Source organism: Xenopus tropicalis, chromosome 2 (genome assembly GCF_000004195.4).
Source record: "Xenopus tropicalis strain Nigerian chromosome 2, UCB_Xtro_10.0, whole genome shotgun sequence".
NCBI lineage: Eukaryota > Metazoa > Chordata > Amphibia > Anura > Pipidae > Xenopus > Xenopus tropicalis.
In genome coordinates, this window is record NC_030678.2 from 144300231 (window position 1) to 144319691 (window position 19461).

Sequence of the window (19461 nt, forward strand, 5' to 3'; positions counted from 1 at the left end):
TACATAATAAATTATAAACCTATTCTTGGATTATATATTTGACTTGGGTGAACTAAAGCTTGTGTAGTGCTAAACCCAACCTGGATTATACTGACCAAAAGCAAGTTCAGCAAGAATTGGAGGGCCACAAGGTGGAGTGTAAACAAGTGCATTACATACATTTGTGTCAGTTATCTTAATTTATCTTTTAAATGGTTCAGTTCCGATCTACCACAATTTGAAAGTTTCATGGTATCGTTATTTAACCATTTCATAGCATAACAAGCAAGATGTTTTTGTGGGACACAAAACTAAGGGACCATGGGAAACAAGAAGAGTGATCAGGGAGGAGTGAAAATGAATGAAATAAGGTGCACCTGTAATTAGTGGGCCTCCCTGTATATACCCCACTTCTTATGTTTCATTATAAGCACCAACCAACTACTGGGATACACCAGACATGTTTCATCTTCTTTTCAGTTTTACACCATAAACTAAAGAAAATATTAAGATCCTCTGACCAAATTTCTTATTTTACCAAATAACAAGTCCTTTAGGGATGCATAATATTTTGGGATTCGGACGAATCCTTTGTAAAAGATTCATCCAAATACCGAACCAAATCTAATCTGCTTATGCAAGCTAAGGCATAGAAGGGGTAATACATTTTCAACTTCCGCATTCTCATTTGTTCTTTCTTTAAATCATAAAAATACTCAAGTGATTTGCCTTTGAAAAAGGCATGAACGTAAAAAAATATCGAATAACGAAAAACAAATCAAGCGTCCAAAAAAACAAAAACCTCTAATACCATGAAGCAAAAGAAGATATTCCAGTCAGGCCCGGATTTGTGGAGAGGCCACAAAGGCCCGGGCCTAGGGCGGCAGAAGTTTAGGGGCGGCATGCCGCCCCGCCGCAAGAACATTTTTAAATTTTGCTCCCATACGGAGCAGTCGGGACCTCTCCCCACTGCTCCGTATGGGAGTTAAAAAGAGCGTTCGCGCATGCGCAATGAGGAGCTGGCGCTTTGCGCATGCGCACTGGGGTGCGCGTTTGCGCATGCGCATGGGGGACTCCCACAGGGGCGGCCTCGGGGCGCACCGGATAGAAATCCGGCCCTGATTCCAGTTGAAAACAGAGCAGTGGTTTTGACGCTTGATAAAAACAAAATAACACAAAAAATCTGTGTCCCCTAATACTAATGGAGTTTTAGCTTTTTAACTTAAGGTGTAGGTTTAATGCTGCTAGCGATAACATATTTATAGTAAATAAAGTTATTACCAACCAATAAGGTGCATTTAAAAGGTGGCAGATACCTGCTGATTGGTTGCAATAGTTGGTTAGATCAGTAGCAAACTTTGCTTATTTTGTGCCAGATTCAAACCGATGAGAAAACTTTAGTTCATGGTTTATCACATAACAACTTTGAAATTTATTAGAAAAGCTACAGTTGAATTAAGATAGTTCATTTTTCTCATTTCATTTAATCTGGCCCTTCATTAACCCCAGTAGTACTTTAGGAATCATGCACATGTTGTTGGCAATTAATAATAATATATGGTGATTTCAGTTTGGGATAAAAATGACACCTTTATTGGATCTCCCTACAGATCCTCTTCCTATAAATCCTCCCTGCTCTGTGTCTGTTATAAATGAGAGGGAGAGTGTGTCTTAATGGCCATTCCCCAGAAGCACAGTTGCACACAAAGCTGCAGTTCCCTGTCAGGTCGGCTGATTGGCTGCCATCCTACAGCGCAAACAGTTGACTTCTGCTAGCAAGGTTTTTGTTACCCCGTAACTTGGATCACCCTACCTCAAGTCTGCTAAAAAAAACACTAAAACCTTAAATAAAGTCCCAATAGGATTTTTTGTTTTGCCACCAATATGGATTCATACAACTTAGTTTCCATCAAGTACAAAGGACTGTTTTATTATTACAGAGAAAAAGGAAACAATTTTGAAAAATTTGAATTATTTGTTTAAAATGGAAGACAGTCTTTCCTTAATTTGGGGCTCTTTGGATAACGGATTTCCAAATAAGGGATCCAATATCCGTACAACCGTTTATTATACAGGTATAATTTACCTACATTATACAAAAACTTAATTTTAAAGTGCGCTACATTATTCCTCTGGAAAACTGCAATTTAGTTCACTATATTCTGGTGATATTCTTCGTTTGTCCGAAGAAGTGTGTGCAAGGATATAATATAGCCGGCACTGATTAGGGACTTGTTATGGGTTTATAAGTGAGTGAGGAATGCCTTTCTCCTTCCAGTAATCATATAGGGGCCATAAAGCAGCTTTTAGAAATCCACAATAAAAACAGGAATTTTACAGAGGGATTATAGCGTGTATTTACTGAATGAACATGGATTAAAATTGGGAAACAATTTGCATCTAGGATTATTTACATAGCAGTATCAGCTTTAGACAATGGATTGTTTTGTTTTTTTTTGGAAGCTAAAAATAAAGCCTTTTTTAATTTTTTTCCATTACACCAATTACCCCTGCAATACTGAGTGCTTTCTGGCTTTAAATTGGGAATTTTGAGAGGAAAGCAATAAGAAGCATGACGTTTTAGGAAACGGAATCTAATTTACAGTAACAATAACTGAGGAAGAGACCATTGAGGGTCCCAACTGAGAAACTGTGATGGTCTCGTTGGCATGTGATGCTCCAAGGAACTATGATCCAGGAGTGCTTTAAAAAATGTTGGCATAAAGATATCTGACTGTTCAACTTCCAAATGGGCTAAACATGAAAGTATGGTGCGTCTGGGGGTTAATGAGGACAACGGGATCTACAAAACCTCTTTGTCACATGGAAACATTACTGCCTTCTGCTGCGCTGAAATGGAAATACTAATTGTATTGAGTTTAATCAAATGGCTGGAATAGGCAGAGTTATTGTAGTTTGTAAATCCAATACTGCATGTCTCAGTGCCTAAAGCTGGCCATACACGCACCGATAATATCGTACGAAAACTCGTTTCGTACGATATTCGGTGCGTGTATGGCATGTCGGCGAGTCGCCCGATATAACAGGAAGCTGCTGAAATCGGTCGACTCGCCGATCGGCCAGATTAGAAAAATTTGATCGGGCGCCATAGAAGGCACCTGAGCAAAATCTGCCGTCAGGGCTGAATCGGCAGAAGGAGGTAGAAATCCTATTGTTTCTACCTCCTTATCTGCTGTTTCAGCCCTGAACGGTGTGTGGCGGATCTGACGATGTTTCGTGCGACCATCGCCACGTGTGTGGCCACCTTTAGGGTGAACACACACTGGGCTAACAGTTACTTTTTAAAGGCTACTAAATGCCAGAAAATACCCTGCCATAGACAGTACTGAGAATTGCCTCTGCTAAACACACATAGGGGCACATTTACTAATCCACGAATCCGAATCACGAATGGGAAAAAATCGGATTGGAAACGAAAATTTCTGAAGATCACAAATATCCCGAAAATGCTTACGAAAACATCGTATTAGTCATGATAATATCGTATTGGCGATCCGAAAGTCCCGAAATTTTCGTACTGAACAATTGTAAACAGCAGTAAAACCTTTCCGATTTTTTCGTGCAAACGTCCGAAAAAGTCGTGCAGTGTACGAAAAAGTCGTGCAGTGTATGAAAAAGTCGTGCGGACGCCCGAAAAAATCGGCGAAAATACGTTCGGATGTGCCCCATAGAGACAATTATCAGTAAATGATCAGCATTGTCTATTTTAGTAGCCGTGACAAGTAGCTGCTACTAGTAGCTCCGTGTGTCTTCACTGTTAGAGGAAAACAGGTGATATGTATGTATGTATGTATAACTTTATTCATATAGCACTACTAGGACACTCAGTGCTGTACAGTGTTACAATATAGCACATGATGTATATTGTACATGCAGGGAGGACTGGTATAAACAAGCTGCTCGATTATATAGCAATGCCCCAATTAAGAGGCAAAAGAATACATAACAATTTGTACATTTGTAAATTACTTCATACAGTTAAGTACTCAGTTATAACAATACAGAAGTTTAATATAAGCAGCATTTAAAGAGTTTTACATAAAAAGCCTAAAAACATGTACAATACATACATTACCACCCAGCAATAGGAGAAAGGGACTACTAGAAAGCGGATACTCTGGGGCAAGTGAGAATCAGCTTTTTGAGGTCAAAGTCCTAATTTTCGAAAGCTAGTTTTAAAACTAAAGTTTATTTATTAAGTGCAAAAAAATTCAAAATTCGAGCTATTTTAAAATTCTAATTTTTAAATGAAGTTTTATTTATGTAGCCAAGCTTGTCAGACGATTAATGAGCCACATTTCTGTAAATTCAGGCACTTAGAAGCTTAAATACAAACACTTGCAATTCCATACAAAATGCAGGTAAGCACTACATCAGTTGTTAGACCTTAAACACAGACAATGGATATTTTCTTTAGCTGTAATATTGGTGTGTAGGCGCCATTTCAGTGCATTGTGCCTGAGTCTAAGCTTTCAGAAGGAGCCAGCGCTACACATTAGAACTGCTTTCAGGTAACCTATTGTTTCTCCTACTCCCTTGTAACTGGAGGAGTCCCAAGCCAGACTTGGATTTATTACCACTGAGTGCTATTCTGATATCTACTGGCAGCTGCTATCTTGCTCCCTTCCCATTGTTCTGCTGATCGGCTGCTGGGAGGGGGGGGGATATCACTCCAACTTGCAGCACAGCAGTAAAGTGTGACTGAAGTTTATCAGAGCACAGGTCACATGGCTGTGGCACCATGGGAAATGAAGAATATGTCTAGCCCTGTGTGAAATTTTAATGTCCTATAGATAACAGCAACAGATAACAGCAAATTTTTTTTTTTTTTTAACTATTAAACTATTGCTAAAAGACATTTTCCAAACAAGCTTATTGGACACAGCTGTGTGTTATTTAAACTGTAGGAGGAATATGTAGGTTTAACCTAAGTATGAAAAGAGATGAGTGAAGTGCTGACAGAGCAACAAAGAAACCCTGGCCGCATCATTTCTATCTATATTGTTTCATCATGAGAGAGCTGCTAATATTCCAGTCAATTGAAATATTAATGCAGTTATGGGACCTGTAATCCAGAATGCTCAGGACCTGGGGTCGTTAACCATTAAATAAACCCAATAGGATTGTTTTGCCCCCAATAAGGGGTAATTATATCTTAGTTGGGATCAAATACAGGTACTGTTTTATTATTACAGAGAAAAAGGAAATATTGAGTCTATGGGAGATGCCCTTCCCATAATTTGGAGCTTTCTGGATAACAGGTTTCCAGATAACAAATCCTATATTTGTACATTGGACATTTTGGACCATCATTTTGGAGGTTTTTTTTTCTTCTACTGCATTTATTTCTTTGAAAAATACATTTTTATGTTTCAATATATTGTTCTAGGAAAAAAACAGAATTACTCATTTAATAAATATCCATAGCCAGCAAAATCTATTTTTACAAAACCTCAAGGGGAATATCCTCCTCTGCCTTTCATTAACATGTTCCACATTCAGTGTGAATAGGCTCGTCTGTCAAGCAAATTCACCCCTTTTCACACGAATCCATGAATTGTTTGCTCCTCCCTTGTTTTCCCAGTTAAAATAGTTCCCTTGCTCAGTGTTTTTATTAAAGTAATTACAGTTCCAAAGAGTTGAAAATTAGGACATAAAGGTTATATTGCTTTTCGTGCTGGTTGCACAAAGGTGGGATTTCAGGAATATCTTTACAAGAACACAAATCCATTCATCAGCAGATCAGAGAATTTCACCTACAGATATCACCTTGGGTCATTATACAGCTGCTATTTTCTATTCTTTAGGTTTCCAAGGCACAAGGGGTACTTTTCTACTGCCAGGGAAGCACATCAGCTCCATCAGAAGTGGAACTAAACACCCACTGGCCCAGAGATAAAGTTGCAGTCAGGCCAGTCAGCCCCAATGCCCTCTATCCCACCACTGAAACTACTCACTGTCCCTAATAATATTGTTGCTGCTTTGCTGCCATTACTGCCTGGGCCCCGGAAACGGCAGTTCTTTTCCTGTAGTTCCCATAATTCACAGCTTTCATGCCCAGCAGAAAGAGCAATCACAGCACCATTAATTTGACATCTTAGATTTAAGGCCTTTGTACTGCAAATGAAGCAGATTTAAGTTGTGGCCCAATCAATGAGGGGTATGCATCGCATGTGACACCAGCAATATCTCCCAAGGGGCCCTGTACACGTACCCAAGAAACCAGGCAGTACTTTGAATGATAGAGTAGAAGCTTCCTTAAGTGCTGTGCTTGAATAGAGATCTATATATAGTGAATAATGCACCCCCTATTGTAAAATATAAGGATATTATGAGTCACCAAGGAGTTCAATATAAAAATTTATAAAAACAATATAAAAGCAAGGGACCAAAGTGCTTTTATACAGGTCATGGAATTCAGAAGTTATTTCTAATATCCTCATATTTTACAACAGGGGATATGTTATTTATTACAATACACAAGGTTCGGTGAGTCAGATATGAAATCATAAAGCACCAATTATAACTGATGACATCACTGAGCACTGTTTATTAAGATTTAATTTACAGAATATTCACGGCTCTTGTATATAATTTGTTTCTATTCTATTTTATGAGTTCCATTGCGATGGGTTTCCAGTGTAGTGTTCTGGATTACAGAGATAGTACTCCTTTATCTTCTGCATTCAGTGACCTGGAACATCAAGACAGCAGCCACTTTCAATGCTCATGAGCTAGAAATACACATTGGACTGGCTGCCATCTTGGTGATATCACAGGTATCATCCAAACAGCTCCTGTCAATCAGAATGGACTGAATGGAGCAGACTGTGTCCTGTAAAAGCTAGCTCATTGCCCTAGAACCCTGGAATTGCTATCAGCCATGGTGGTAATTCCCTTAGTGAGTTGTGTCAATAGCCATAGAGAAGAGAAATGAACCCTAATATAACCACCATATAAACTAATGCACTAGTGTTATAAATAGGTATTTGTTTTTACATTAAATATTTAATAAATAATTTTTATACACACCTTTTATAAATAAGCCCAGAGGTTTTTTTATGTACAGTCATATCTAATGAACGCCATGGATGAGCTACTATTCTGGAATCCGTATTCATGACTGTAAAAGCCCTACAACAGTGTCTAGATACATGATAGAGTGTTCTCCACCGCTGACGGAATAATTATGAAACACATTCTGACATTGTTACCCTAATTCTGTACCCTGGGAATTGTTAGAGGTCCATTATTTTCAGTAGAACACCATTATGACTCCCCTAAGATCCACCTAATAACCCTACTGAAGAAAGATGGGCTTCGTTGGCCAGTCACAGTAATGTTACAGCTGAGGTGAGATGAGGTTTTATCAGAAACCCTTTCCAGTATATCACTGGGGAGCTGAAATATGTGTATTGGTAGGATATGTTTTGGCTTCGACTCAACCCCTGCTAATTAAAAGCATTAACGAAGTGTCAAGCCTTCTACCACTCTGGCCCTGTAGAAGCTTAACAAGGCTGACAGGTTTTGCCACTTTTCATGAAAACCATTATAACTTTTAATTAAAACGCAAGCCCCATTTAATCACGAATGCTCGTCAGAATTTAAGGCTTTCTTGCGTGTCTACAGTATTGCTTTTTTTTTTTAAAGAGAAGCAAAGGAACCTTCAGCAGTTTCCAGCGTGTGAAGCTCCCATCAACCTCACTCACTATTTCATCTCTGGGGACAGGATGTTTTGGAAGATGAAAGGGGAGCTAATCTCAGACCTCAATTACTTCCATACTTCTTTTTCTTTATGACCAGAATCCCTTTTAGGAACAGGAGGGGGGGGGGTTGTTTCTCCCTCCTCTTGGATGGATTCCTTTTTGTGCCATCTGTTTTGAACTAAAATATAATGTGATCAAAACTATAACATTTTAAGCAAATTCATCTGGCCAAGTCCTACAAAGAAGAGGTGAGAGCAAACTCACAGTTGATGTAGAATATTATTCAGACTTCTCAAAGCCATTTATTGCTCCCACGTACCTAAATGAACCCCTCAATCCAATCCATGTTACGTGCAATATCCTAACTATACATTGTTCCTTTTGAAATAGGAAACTGGGGTTCCAGTACCAGGTGAGAGCAGAGAATATTTAGGGGCAGATTTATCCCAATGTGAGATTAGAGCTCACCACAGAAAAATTCACCCACTTTCTATTCATTCCTACGGGATTTTAAGAAGCACATTTATCAAACGGTGAACTTTAACTTTTACCAACTGATAACTATGCTTCTAGAAATCCCATAGGAATGAACAGAAAGTGGGTGAGTTATTCCGTGGTGAGCTCTAATCTCACATTGTGATAAATCTGCCCCTAAGGGTAAAGAACTGCTTCCTGCACCATCAGTTCTGCCAAACTTGTCTTTAATGATTTTCTTTCATACTCTAAAAATTGTGCCTTTACATTTACATCTATAAGTGGTATATTTGGTATAATACACTTTATAGTTTAGACCAATATATGGTAATATTTTCTATCATCATATATTGGCAATTTCTGTAACAAATAGTTGTAGTAATAGTAATGATATTCCTGTAACTCCTCATTCTAATGGCTTAGCCTCACATATCTGCAATACTTCTGCCTGATGCAATGTGATGCCTTGCTCTCAATCTGTTCTTTTCACCAAACATTCTTTCTTCTTAACCATTTCATAGCCACAAAAACACACACAGACATAATCCTACTAGCCTCTGAACTTCAGAGTACCATATGTTTATAAAATTCAAAAACAGCTTATTCTTACAGTATAATATACACAATGGTGCTAACATAGAAACTACAGTTTACAGTGCAAAATTGCTCCCCTTAGTACTGATCTCTCTTCTCTAGAACATTTGAAGGACGTGCAAGTTGGGAATAGCCATGGGGTGGGAGAGGGAACACCTAGGTGCCTCCCCCCACCCACCCCACATGAATACTGTGCTGCCACATGCAGGCAGTGATGTATTCATTACACAGATTTATCAAAATTCAAGTTTGTTAAAAATAAAAAAAGCAGATGTGAAAAAAAGCAACAAAACTGGTGGAGAATCGCCTTGTTCTATTCATTTTCAATGAGGCTAAAAAACTTAAATGCAATAATAAACTGTAAAAATGAATAAAGTTGTTAGAGACCATTCTCATTGACTTCTATTAAACCTTCCCAGCTTTTCTTGCTTAAGTTACTTGAGTTTTTTTCTTGTTTCTTTAATAAATAGACTATTCTTGGTTCCTAAGAACTACTATACAATTCTTAGTATTTTCTAAGAGGCACATTTATTAACATTCTGATTTTCATGGTTTTAGTATTCCAACATGAAACTCGCAACTAAACTCATTTCCACAAAAACCACAATAGTCATTTATTAAAAGATTCTAACTGAAAAAGGATGAACAAAAAAAGACACGGAAAAAATGCGAAAACTGTGCCTTGTTCATATTGCAGCACAAACGCAACACAAAATCTCAAAAACAACTAATCAAAGAAAGGTCTTCCGGCTGCAAATAGGATTCTGCCATTGACTTCTACATGATTTCATGTAGATGATTTTCATTTACATGAAAATGTATTTTGTTAAGTCAGAAAGGCTTCTTATTGGTTTCATTTTACTAATGACGTATCTATTATGGGGGTTCACTCAGGTGGCAGAAGTGGCAGTACCTTTCTTATAGGAAGAGACAGGCAGTATAATTGCAAATAGGTTTAAGCCTGTGTTTAATTCACAGTAAGGATTTCCACAAACATCTTTTTATAATACCATAAAGCATAAGCAAACAAATATTTTACAGTTCATTTTTCTGAAGCCAGAATAAATGAGTCCACTGAGAGTCTGAATATTTAGGAAATTTGCTTTTATCCTCAGCCACTATTAATGCAACTCAATCTAAAAAAGTATATAGTCTTTTTGGTGTTTTAGTCTCAGCTCCCCAAGCTACACCACTCTTAGTTCCTGGACTGAAAGCTCACATCCAGTGCCACCCCTTTTAACATGTGATGATGAATTCTAACACCTAGGGGCACATTTACTATGACACGAATTCGAATCCGAATTGGAAAAATTCCGATTGGAAAACGAACATTTTGCGACTTTTTCGTATTTTTTGCGAATTTTCGGAAATTGTCGCAACTTTTTCGTTACCAATACGATTTGCACGAAAAAACGCAAGTTTTTCGTAGCCATTACGATGCGCTCGTATCTTGTCGCGACTTTTTCGTATTGAGCGCTCGTAAGCGGCGGGCGAAACTTTCAGACTTAGCATGATTTTGGAAGCCTCCTATAGGACTCAATGGCACCCTGCAGCTCCAACTTGGCCCAAGGAAAGTCTCCCATAGGGCTCAATGGCACTCTGCAGCTCCAACTTGGCCCAAGGAAAGTCTCCCATAGGACTCAATGGCACTCTGCAGCTCCAACTTGGCCCAAGGAAAGTCTCCCGGCCAAGTCCAGGGCTCAATGGCACTCTGCAGCTCCAACCCGGCCCAAGGAAAGTCTCCCATAGGGCTCAATGGCACTCTGCAGCTCCAACCCGGCCCAAGGAAAGTCTCCCATAGGGCTCAATGGCACTCTGCAGCTCCAACCCGGCCCAAGGAAAGTCTCCCATAGGGCTCAATGGCACTCTGCAGCTCCAACCTGGCCCAAGGAAAGTCTCCCATAGGGCTCAATGGCACTCTGCAGCTCCAACCCGGCCCAAGGAAAGTCTCCCATAGGGCTCAATGGCACTCTGCAGCTCCAACTTGGCCCAAGGAAAGTCTCCCATAGGGCTCAATGGCACCCTGCAGCTCCAACTTGGCCCAAGAAAAGTCACCATACTGAAGCTTGAATGAATCCGAATCTTTCGTACTCGGCGCGAAATCTGCGAAAAAGTCGCGACTTTTCACGCAAGTAGTAACGCTACGAAAAAATCGCCAGATTTTGCGCAACATTCGGAATGGCAACGAAAAAGTTGCGACAATTATCCGAAAAATCGCAAAATACCGATCATTACGAAGAAAACGCAATCGGACGCATTCGGCCCGTTCGTGAGTAAGTAAATGGGCCCCCTAGACTCACTTTCCAGCCTGAGTAAACGCATCACAAAACCTCAAAAACAACTAATCAAAGAAAGGTCTTCCAGTTGCAAATAGGATTCTTCCATTGACTTCAACATGATCTCAACAGCTTTTAGTTGCCATATTTTTTCTTATAAATTTGTCGCAATTTTGTCACATAATAAATTTTAAAAAAATTTATTTTTTACCCACAACAAAATTGTATTTTTGTGCAAAAAAATATGAATTGTGAAGAAAACCACAACTTTTATTAAATCTCCCCCCCCAAGAGTATATTTGTATTCGTGTTTGTTCTCTGTTTTTTTTTCTCAAATTGGATACTTTTTTTAAACATTTGTGTGGTTTTAGAGATTTTGGAACCAGGAAAAAACTAATTTTCTCTAGATATACGAATGCTGAGTAATTTATTTGAACAGCCTTTTATAAAAAACGAAAGAAGATGCAGAAAAAATGTGAAAACCGTAAATTTTTCGTACAAATGAAAGCATAAAAAAACTCTAAAACCACAAAGCAAAGAAAGATGTTCCAGTTGTAAAAAGAACAGCTGCCATTGACTTCTACATGATCTCAGGAGCTTATAAATGGCTTATTTTTTCTTTTGGATTTGTTGCAATTTTAATGCATAATAAATGGCAAAAAATTGTGTTTTTTCTGTGAAAAATTGGCGTTTTAGAGCAAAAAATTCAAATAGAGAAAAAAAGCACTTTCCAGTGCTCAGCAAAATTTATAGAATACATCATACTTGTACAGGTTTTGGACTTTCTGGGTTTTCTGCATAAGGGATCTTGCAGTACTTTGGATCGCCATACCTTAAGGCTACCAAAAACTCATTTAAAATTAGATTGTAAGCTCTATGGGGCAGTGACCTCCTTCCCACTGTGTCTCATACCACATGGCACTTATATATATATATATTTACTGTATTTATTTATTATATCACTTGTCCTCCCTGTGTGTAATTTTGTATTCTGTAAGATTGTACAGCACTGCGTACCCTTGTGGCGCTTTATAAATAAAGTTATAAATACATACAAATAAACCCAATAGGATTGTTTTGGCTAAGGATTATTTATATCTTAGTTGGGATCAAGTACAATGTACTGTTTTTATTTTTACAGAGAAGGTGCTGTTTCAATTTTACAAATCTGAATTATTTGATTACAATGGAGTCTATGAGAAATTCCATAATTCTGAGCTTTCTGAATAATGGGTTTCTGGATAACTGATCCTAGATTCTGGATATGGTTTTTCAGTGTAGATATAAACTGATTTACAATGGATCATAAAGGATTGACCTATATACAGTAGATAAATCTATAACAGTTTAGGATGTCTGGGATAAATTATATCAAATCAGATTCTTATTTAGGCCTGGACTGGGATTCGAAATAGGCCCTGGCATTTCAAGCACAGAGAGGCCCAAACATGTCTACGGCATCTTACAGCAGCCCCTCGGGCATTTGCCAGTACCCACAGATTGCCAGTCTGGGCCTGTCCTTATTAATGGATCTAGTTCTGATTGATCAGCTAGGAAAGTTCAAGATCAGTCACTACTGATATTGATAGAATTAATGGGAAGAATTGCAATGTTGCCTATAAAAATGAAAAATTATTGGTGAACTTTGTATAAAGTACTTACGAAAAATGCTTTAGCTCCTAGTTGTTGCTCTGTGCTGCAACCAAATACAACTGCAAAAATCCAAAAATAGGAAAAAAAAGCTCCAGCAGATTAACTGCAAAACATTTATTATGGGTAGTGGTAACACGACATGTTTCGGGTTAATACCCTTTATCAAGTGACTTGATAAAGGGTATTAACCCGAAACATGTCGTGTTTTGCAGTTAATCTGCTGGAGCTTTTTTTTCCTATTTTTGGATTTTTGAATGTTGCCTATAACCTTCTACTGCATTTAACATCTCAGACCAATTGTGTGTCTGAGATAATGAATACCTGAAAGCTCAGACAATTGGCCAGTTGAACTGATGGCAGTTGAACAATGGCAAATTTTTATTCCATTTATACCAATGTTTGTATATGTATATATATTGTTATATGGATGTTGAGTTTTGTAAATTTTGTACAGTAGCCACATATCAATGTGTCCGGCTCAAGTCAGCGACTCTTTGAACATAATTGCCAATTGCTTTCTTTTCGGTACATAAATGGTTATTATTATTTTTATAATATAATACCATTATTTATATGGCACTAACACACCCCAAACCAATTTATAGAAATAGCTCAACATTCACATCAGTCCCCGTCCCAGTGGAGTTTACAATCTAAGCCTTTGTGAGAGTCACACACACATTAGGATCAGTTGTTTCAGGAGCCAATAAACATGCCTGTATGTCTCAAATGTAAAGTCTATAATATATTATTGTTGGTATGAGGTCAACTTTATTTTGTTTTTAAGTATGTCAGAAAGGCTTCTTATTGGTTTCATTTTACTAATGACGTATCTATTATGGGGGTTCACTCAGGTGGCAGAAGTGGCAGTACCTTTCTTATAGGAAGAGACAGAGACATGCAGTGTAATTTCAAGTAAGTTTAAGCCTGTGTTTAATTCACAGCAAGGGTTTCCACAAAACAGGCATCTTTTTTATAATACCATAAAGCATAAGCAAACAAATATTTTACAGTTCATTTTTCTGAAGCCAGGATGAATGAGTCCACTGAGAGTCTGAATATTTAGGAAATTTGCTTTTATTCGCAGCCACTATTAATGCAACTTAAACTAAAAAAAAGTATATAGTCTTTTTGGTGTTTTAGTCTCAGCTCCCCAAGCTACACCACTCCCTCTCTTAGTTCCTGGACTGAAAGGTCACATCCAGCTCCACCCCTTTTAACAGGTGATGACGAATTCTAACACTTTGGGGCACATTTACTAAGCCACGAATCCGAATCACAAATTGGAAAAAATCGTTTTGGAAACGAAAATTTCGCAAGATCGCAAATATCACGAAAATGCTTACGAAAAAATCGTATTAGTCACAATAATATCGTATTGGCGATCCGAAAGTCACAAAATTTTCGTACCGAACAATTGTAAACAGCGGTAAAACCTTTCCGATTTTTTCGTGCAAATGTCCGAAAAAGTCGTGCGGCGTACGAAAAAATCGGCGGAAATACGCTCGGAGCGTTCACATGAACGCTCGAGCGTTCGTGCTTTTGTAAATGTGCCCCTTTGACTCACTTTCCAGCCTGAGTAAACACAGCCCCAGTCTCATCCGCTCTGTCTTATTCAGAATCCAGAGAGAGAGATATACCTTCCCTTTAGAGGTTTTTTGTCAGTAACTGTGTCATAACACATCTGCTATATATGCGAAGTGTATAAATCACCTAAAATAGTATGTATGTATGTATATCTTTACTTATAAAGCGCTACTTATGTACGCAGCGCTGTACAGTAGAATGCATTAATACAAACAGAGGATTATTAAGATAATAATAGATAAATACAAAGTATTACAATAAACACAAATAAATAAAAGATATAGTTGCAATAAAATAAGAGTCAAAGACACAAGAGGATGGAGGTCCCTGGCCCGTAGAGCTTACAATCTATATAATAGATAAAATAATAAATAAAATAATACCGTACATAAATAATAATGATACAACATATACGTTAGCAGAAACACATGGCGACTGTCTCAAAATTTTACATAATGTCACTGGACATAAATAAGCCCTACTGTGGCTCATTAGGTTTGAATGCATCTAAACATCTCAGTCTAAAGGAAGAAGCACTACTTTTTACTGATACTTTTTGTCTTGATCTTTGATAGATTGGCCATTGAATGTCTCAGATTTGAACAATAAATAATAATTTCACTGCCCTCTGCACAGGAGCCCTTTACTGCCTACCTGCAAACAGATATTAGGGCTCCTTCACTTACCTCACAGGGGAAACTACAAGATCACTGCGGGGCACGTTGCATGGATTTAACACTACAGTGTTGTACAATATTAGAATTAATTTGGTTAATGTTATGAACAGGTTACTGTTGATACTAAGGGAGCAAATACTGAACATTTGTTTATATACAATTAATTTTAATAGTGCAGGATACATTTCATCCATAAATTCAGTATGCACCATCCCCTGAGACTGGAATACAAGCTCTAAATACACACAGAGCATATGGTTCAAAGCCGTATTACAAGACTGTAAATGTTAGCCAAATCTTGAAAGGGTCAGGAACATAGCTTTGGGAACTCAGCAATAAACAGACATCAATGCTCCCACCCGTATATGCTTGGAACTGATAATTAACTCTTTCCCCTTCTCAGGAGAACTGCAAATATTAATGGGACATATAAACATTCACATAGCAGCAAAAATCCATTGGAAGCTACAGAAGCACAGTTACAGTATTGGGAGCATATTGTACATTTTACATACAAGTCCATGTATGTAATGACCAAGTGATAAAATATATACTACTTCTACTCAATGGCTATCTGTCTTTGAGGAGGACTTAGTAAATGTGTGTAAATGACATGAGTAACAAGTGAGCTGATTGGTTAGGCAGTACAGTAGTGATGAGCAAATCTGTCCTGTTTTGCCAAAAAATGTGCAAAACTGCTGAAAAATTCACAAAATGCGGCTATTGTGCAACTTTGCGATGCGCGTGTTTTCTGTACGTGACCGTGACTTTTTTTGACGCAACTGCAACATTTTTGACGTGAGTGTGACTTATTTGACTCAACAATTACTTTTTTGAGGCAACCACAACCTTTTAGATGAGTCCACAACTTTTTCCTAACTCCGTCAATTTTTTGCAGCAGTTTTGCAAAAAAAAATTGGCAATGGCGAAATGCAGAATTTCACAGCAAATTTGTTTGCTGATCACTACAGCACAGCAAACTGTTTATCCAGCACCCTGCATATGTTATTCATGAAGGACCCACTTACAATGAGTAAATACGGGAGAACTAATCTTCAGGATTTTATTCCCATTTGTAATGTCAGAAAACAATTTGGATCATTCTCTCTTCAAAACAAACTTGGAAATCACTTTGGTAAAAATGTGTTTGCCTCATTCGTTATCAAAAGAAATAATTTGGCAGAAACTGAGCCTGAGAGACAAGCAGAATTCAGATGCATTTATTTCAATGGGTAAGAAACATGGGCCTAATATATAACCAATATACTGTATATTATTTGGCACTGTACAATGGAAAGTACAATACAGTATATTCTGTATTAATCTCTCACAAACACATCTTATCCTTGACTCCGGACTTCTTCATGCTAAACTATATGTGTTAAAAGCATAACAATTTATTTCATGACCTGTATAAAAGAACTTGGTCTCCAGTCTTGTACCTTTATATGGTCATAGAACCCCTCTAGTACTTATAATATCCTTATACTTTACAATAGGGGGTACATTAAATGTTTTGTTCTCCATTCCTATAGCTTGTAAACTTGTTTTACTGTATGTTAACTGTGGCTTCGGTAGTCTGGCTAAACAATTTGCCAGTATTCAAAATTATATATGTTTCAATAGTATTACATTTAGAACAGGGTCTTGGGAGGTGACAAAGCAGATATTATCCAAGAGGAGTTTGTATTCTGTCCCTGTGTCTGCTTGGATTTCTTTCAGGTACTCAGGTTTCCTCCCAGATTTCAAAAATATGGAAAGTTAATTGGCTTCTGATAAAATTGCCCAGTAGTGAATGTGACAGGGACCTTAGACTGTAAGCTCCATTGGGGCAGGGACTGATGTGATGATGTAAAATTCAACCAATACAAAAGCTAAAAAGTATAGCAGTTATGAGATCTAGCAAGATTTTATATAATATATATATATATATATATATATATATATATATACATATAAGGATATTATAGGAGTTCCATGACGATATTAAGATACGAGGGTGAAGGCTAAGGGGCCCATTTACTTACTCACGAACCGGCCGAATGCGTCCGATTGCGTTTTTTTCGTAATGATCGGTATTTGGCGATTTTTTCGGAAAATTAACGCAACTTTTTCGTTGCCATCCGAATGTTGCGCAAAATGTTGCGATTTTTTCGTAGCGTTCGGATTCATTCAAGCTTCAGTATGGTGACTTTCCTTGGGCCGGGTTGGAGCTGCAGGGTGCCATTGATTCCTATGGGAGACTTTCCTTGGGCCAGGTTGGAGCTGCAGGGTGCCATTGAGTCCTATGGGAGGCTTCCAAAATCATGCTAAGTCTGAAAGTTTCGGCCGCCGCTTATGAGCGCTCAATACGAAAAAGTCGCGACAAGATACGAGCGAATCGTAATGGCTACGAAAAACTCGCGTTTTTTCGCGAAAATCGTATTGGTAACGAAAAAGTAGCGACAATTTCCGAAAAGTCGTAAAGGCGCCGAAAAAATCGCTAAAAATACGAAAAAGTCGCAAAATGTTCGTTTTCCAATTGGAATTTTTCCAATTTGGATTCGAATTCGTGTCTTAGTAAATCAGCCACTAAGTGTTTATCTACAGGTCATTGAACTATGAGGTGACTTCTAACATTGTAATCGTATTTTATAACAGGGGCTACATTTTAATACCCAAGTTTTACTAAGCACCAATTATAACTGATGACATTACCAAGCACTTTTTTTAAGGAAAAAGATTCCATCATCTACCAAAATGCTTTACAGAATAACAGGATAGAAATACAAGACAAAACTGTTACATATACAGAGGGACATTGAGATGCACAGTTAGAATTGCATAGTGTAGAAGACAATAGGGTTAGGGCCCTGCTGGCGAGAGTTTATAATCTGTCCTCAATGACTTACCATGCTCAACACAGAAAAAAACAAAAATCCCAATAATTGATTAAAAGGTAGTTCTAAACATTCATTGTGTCATTTTCTCCCAACAGACTTTTCAAGAAGAGTGGATTTCAAAAGGACGGCTAGAAATGGTTAACTCCCCTGCTTTGTGGCTCCACGGTCTGATGTTCCTACCCAACGAGATGGAAGATTGTTATCTAAATGATAAGAAGCTAAAATCATTTTCAGATGGAATCCACCCGATGCCAAGAAACCAAAAACAGTTGAAGATACCTAAGCAAATAAGCACAAACAATGCCATGACTTTATCAGCTGTGAGAGTCTCATCACGAGCATGGATATTTAACCTTGTAACTTGTCTAAGCCCTGTGGAGAATATTTATTCAGGAAAAGCTGAAGATCCTTGCAGACAATAATTGATTTTTGTTTCTTTTTTTTTTCCTTGGCCTCATATCGCCAGCCTTATCACTTCCAATTCGCTATGCACTTCTAAACCCAGGCACTTTGTTTGTAGGACAAACTGGCATAACTATTGCCCAATAAGTGTTCTTAAGTTGTGGCTTTCTCAGATATAACTGCTTCCATATCAGAGGGATGTTAAATCAGTTGCCAAAGCGCAAAATGCATGGTCAGACCCCCGAATGCAATGGCACCTTCTTCTGTAGGGAGCAGACGTTTTCTTAGTACTAACTTTTAAATGTCATTTCATAAATCACTTTTAAATATGGCACAAGTAGAGTAATCTCTCCTCCATCAAACTAAGTAACACACTAAAATGAAATGCTCCTATAATCAAAGACATGATTACCAATATGTAATTAGTTATTAAAGATTAGCCATAGTTTGGGTCTCCTCACGTGTTCTTGGACTGAAAAACAATATACTGGGCTAATGTGGCCGTAGCTTAGAATCCAAAGATGTATCTTCTAGGGGGCATCAGTTGCAGCGCCATGGCACAAGAAGAATACAAGGACTATGCCAAGGATCTGTTAAGTGACAAGGTTGACTGGATGCAGATAAACAGGGAGGAATGGGTGTTCTGCTTAAAATTCAGCATGAGTTATCTGTGAAAATCTTTTTATACTGTTTCTGGAAGATGTAAATATGCAAAAATATACTGAGCTAAATGACTAGAATTCTCAGGTGTGACTCCTTGCATGCAGTGTATTTTATGGGTTGAAGGGATGGAGGTTTATAAGCCATGGATAGCCCTTTATTATGTGCCTTATTCACAATTAACTTCTAGGAGACTTAGCCTACAATTACCAATGTAAGTCTCTGGCACTGCCATAGGATGGATAATGCTTCTTTATTAGGTTCACAGAGCTGTACAAACAGTTCCTCGTACCAGATAAAATTTTGAAACCATGAGTTTTACCTGAAAAGTTGCTGACAGTGTGGGAATTGGTAAAATGGTTGCCTTTATAATTGCACATGTTGTGGGTGGCTTTAAAAATCCATGAAAAAACGAGTACTTGCGTATTTAGAAACCTTGTTTGGTAATGTAAAAAAACGTAGCACCCAGTAGGTTTCCCTCAACCCTAGATTTTATTTTTTAACTGTGTATGTGTAAAATCTTTTTGGCACAAGAAGGGGATGAACTGGA

At 37.9% G+C, this 19461-nt stretch overlaps 1 protein-coding gene across 1 annotated transcript in view; it reads left to right on the forward strand.

Annotated features, from left to right (window-relative positions):
* Positions 1-18991, forward strand: part of twist2 (twist family bHLH transcription factor 2) — a 44676-nt gene extending 25685 nt beyond the window's left edge. Inside the window, exon 2 of the mRNA XM_012956323.3 lies at positions 17945-18991. The gene's annotated coding sequence lies outside the window, so the exon portion shown is untranslated. The remainder of the gene's footprint in view (positions 1-17944) is intronic.
* Positions 18992-19461: the final 470 nt, after the last annotated feature.